We start from the raw sequence: 4,187 nt of genomic DNA, 5'->3' as shown, positions 1-4,187 counted from the left end.
CAGTAAATGTTTGATTTGTATGCTTATTTTATATATCTTTATACCAGAGCCACATAAAAATTTATTGGATGGAAAGATGTTGTGAGTGGAAAAAGTTTAAGATGCCTTGTATTAGAGCACTTACTATATACCAGGTACTCTGCTAAGCACTGAATATACATAAAAACTTAAAAGATGGTCTCTGAACTCAAGGAGCTCATTGTCTAATGGATAGTTTCTTCTTAAACCAACTGTTCTTCTAGCATCATCACCAGTCCTGAGGTCATCTTTCCCAAGAGATTGTTAAATCCATTCCATTTTAGTGCAAGCATTGGGCAACATTTTCTGAGACTCCAGAATCAATGATGGCTTATCCCTGTGAAATATTCCTAGTCTTTTGGCTGTAGGAGAACATACTCTCTATTGAGTTAGGGTAAAGTCTTTATCTTACCCCCAGAACTTATTATTTCTCTCCATTATTTACCAACACCTCTTTCTTACTTGTTTTTACTTTGGAACCAATTGACTATATTTTCCACCTTAGAAACAGGAAATATTGGTCCTAGCAAATTCAGTGTGGCCATTTCTTGAAAGACTGAGATTTCTTTTTTAGCCTGTCTTATAATTCCACTCCCTTTTTAAGGACACTTTCCTATAGTCCCTAGCTTTGACTTGCTGGCATGATCAGTCCATGCAATTAAGGACATCAAATTCGAATAATAGACAGTGGTAAGTCCATTACTGTAGCTCCTTAGAATGCCTGAGTGTCTGACTCACAGATGCCAGGATTTGTGACTCTGCTGCTTCAATGAGACATGTAGAGAAAGAGAATCCAAACTAAGGTCTTCCAACATCAAATCCAGTATTGTTTTCAATATTATACTTGCCATATTTCCAGGCAGAGGATGACTGTTAAATGTTCCTTCAAGTACTCACTCTATGCTCTCAGGAGTCCTTTCAGTTAGCAAAACTTGTTCACACAAATTTAAAGTGAGTACTTCCTGTGGTATATGTCATTCTAGCATACGTAGCATGTAAAGATAGTTAGTGTGATTTAAATATACTTAAACATGATTTTGGCGGGAGGGCTCAAATTCAGTCATAGACTCAGTTCTTTTAATAGCCATGACTTAAAAAATTCAATAGCATTTTATTTTTCTTATTACATGTAAAGATGGTTTTTAATATTCATTTTTGTGAGATTTTGAATTCCAAATTTTTCTCCTCCCTCCCTTACCTCCCCCATTACCAAGAAAGCAAGCAATCTGATATGTTATACATGTGTAATCGCTTTAAACATATTTTCATATTAGTTATGTTGTAAAAGAAAATCAGAACAAAAGGGAAAAACCACAAGAAAAAAAGCAGTAAGATAAACTAAAATAGTATGCTCTGATTCATATTCAATCTCCATAGTTTTCTCTTTGGATGCAGATGGCATTTTCTATCCCACATCTATTGGAATCGTGTTGGATCACTGTATTGCTGAGAAGAGCTGAGTCTGTCAGAGTTGGATCAAGATATCATCTTGTACTATTTACAGTGTTCTGATTCTGCTCATGTCACTCAACATCAGTTCATACAAATCTTTCCAGGGTTTTCTGAAATCAGACTGCTCATCATTTTTTAATAGAACAATAATATTCCATTATATTCATTTATCATAATTTATTTAGCCATTCCCCGATTGATGGGCATCCACTCAATTTCCTTTTTTTTTTTTTTGCCACCACAAAAGCAGTATAGCGGTGACTTCTCGACTTTGCTCAAATACCTATCTCACTTTGTGAACAATTCATAGGCAAAAGGCAAGATTTAACATAATTCTTGAGGCAGTTTCATTAACACAATGCTTAGAAAAAACTCAAGATTATATATTTAGAGAGAGACTCCACTATTTGGCAAGAATGGTTATGAAAACTGGAAAATATTGTTGCAAAAATAGAATGGCATCTTATGCTACATACCATAATATATTCCAAATAGAGAAACTAAAAGAAAAGAAGACAAGCAAGAAAGAAAAACAAACAAAAAAGAAGAATGATGCTCCTGAATGTGAAATAATTGAATTGGAATTCCTACTCTTTTTCCAATTCACCCTTGTCATTGGGAATCTTCCTTGCCAAGAGAAACATTCTTGGCTGCTGCTGGGTGGAATCATCATGGTGATCAACAAGTCTACTGACTTTGGAAAATGGGATTTGGAGAAATCAGAATGATTGTGTTGACTCTGGATCAAGAGAGACTTCCCAGCAACCCTTAGGAATTAGGGCCAGGAAGTGTCATCTGAGTCAGCCAGGCAGTTACTGGGACCTATGTCCCTATCTGCCACATTTGCAAGTGGTGGCAAGAAGGCTGGCATGATTCTAAAGAGAGTTGCTAGGCAGGAACCACCATGCTTGAGAATGGACTCTGATGGGAACTTTTTCTGGCAGTTCTTTTTTCAAAGCAGCACAGAACACAGAAAAGAATGTCCCAGCTATCTTTAAAGCCAGTACTTTAAAGAGAGAACACTATAGCTTTAAAACCTCTTTAAAGTTAGTGTTCTATCTTTAAAGTCCAAAGTACTAATTTCCTCCCTTGAGATTGGAACAACAAGAATTTTCCTACTGGATAGAATGATCTCAGAAAATTCCAAAAGATTTGTGATGGAAAATGCCATCCACACATAAAGAACTATGGAATTTGAAAGCAGATCAAAGCATATTATTTTCACTTTTTAAAATTTATTTTTTGTTATTTTATTTTTCCCTTTTGTTCTGATTTTTCTTTCTCAGTATGACTTAATGTGGAAATATGTTTAACATGATTGTATATGATTGTAACCTATATAAGACTGTTTGCTGATTTGGGGAGGAGGGAAGGAAGGGAAAAATTTTGGAGCTCAAAATCTCGCAAATATAAATGTTGTAAATCATCTTTACATATAATTGGAAACATAAAATACTACTAAGTGCAAAAAAGGGAGAATTTTCCTACTCTGTCTTTTTGAAGTTGAAAGTTTGGCAAGTTTGGTCTTCTTGTCTGTTCCCATGGAAAGAATTTTTTGTGTATGTGTCAAAGGGACCGCTTATGGACCACTAGTTTTTTGGCTAGAATAGAGTGACACCGGGTGATAAAATTATAAACTACACACTGCTGCCAAGAAACTCCAGATCTTTCTGCAGGCTTGTGGAAGACAAGACACATATATCAGTTGATTCTCAATGACAATCCTATGAGAGTGGTTGTGCTATAGTTGTTATTCTTAGTTTATAGATGAAGAAATCCCGGCACTATTGATATTATCACATTATTAGTTAATATCAAACTAATATATGGTATATAATAAATTAATTATATTCATTAATACCCACATTATGGGTGTGTCTAGGTTGTTAAAGCAGGACTAACTCTTTTGGTGTAAGGGTTGGCTGAACTATTTTCAGGACAATTCTTACCAGTGATTTTAAAAAGTTGGAGCATGCACAATGGCCATACCCTAGTGACACTGTTTTAGCTGAGGGGCTAAACTAGTTTGAGAGTAACTTATAGGACTTAAACTTATTGGTGAATTAAGAAGATGTTTACCCCCAACAGGAAGACTTTCTCTGGTGGAATGAGTGGATGAGAAAAACTTATTCCAATGACCAAGAAGGTGGCTAAAGCAACAGTGTGGAGTGCTGAGAGCTTAGCCAGCATTAAAGATGCCAAGATTATCCGTTGCATCTTGGGCCATCACTGGTTGACCTGACTGATTTGCCTAGGTCACAGTTGATTTTTTTTGGGGGGGTGAGGCAATTAAGTTAAGTGACTTGCCTGGGGGCAAACAGCTAGGAAATGTTAAGTATCCAAGGCTGGATTTGAACTCAGGTCTTGAGTGAAAGACCAGCTACACTATGAACAAACAACTGCTATCACAGTTAATATTTGAGGCAGAATTTGAATTCAGTTCTCTTGCCTCCAGGACTTGTCTCTAGGAATCATTCCACTCTATAATTCTGACCCCTTGCCAGTCAAGGGACAGTATTAAAAACTGTAAAAAGATGCTGAGTACCTTGAGGGACTAGAGGTAGCTGACATAGAGTAGTATGTAGGTGAACTATCTCCAGAAAGCAAACAAACTCAGGAAGAATGAATAGGAGTTAGACAGCTTCAGTTGTCTCACACCAATATTTACACATTTAGATGTGCATGAAGAAAGTTAGAACCACAAATTAAAGCATTTT

The sequence above is a fragment of the Sminthopsis crassicaudata genome, chromosome 6 (genome assembly GCF_048593235.1).
Source record: "Sminthopsis crassicaudata isolate SCR6 chromosome 6, ASM4859323v1, whole genome shotgun sequence".
NCBI lineage: Eukaryota > Metazoa > Chordata > Mammalia > Dasyuromorphia > Dasyuridae > Sminthopsis > Sminthopsis crassicaudata.
Note: the sequence above shows the minus strand (reverse complement) of the source record.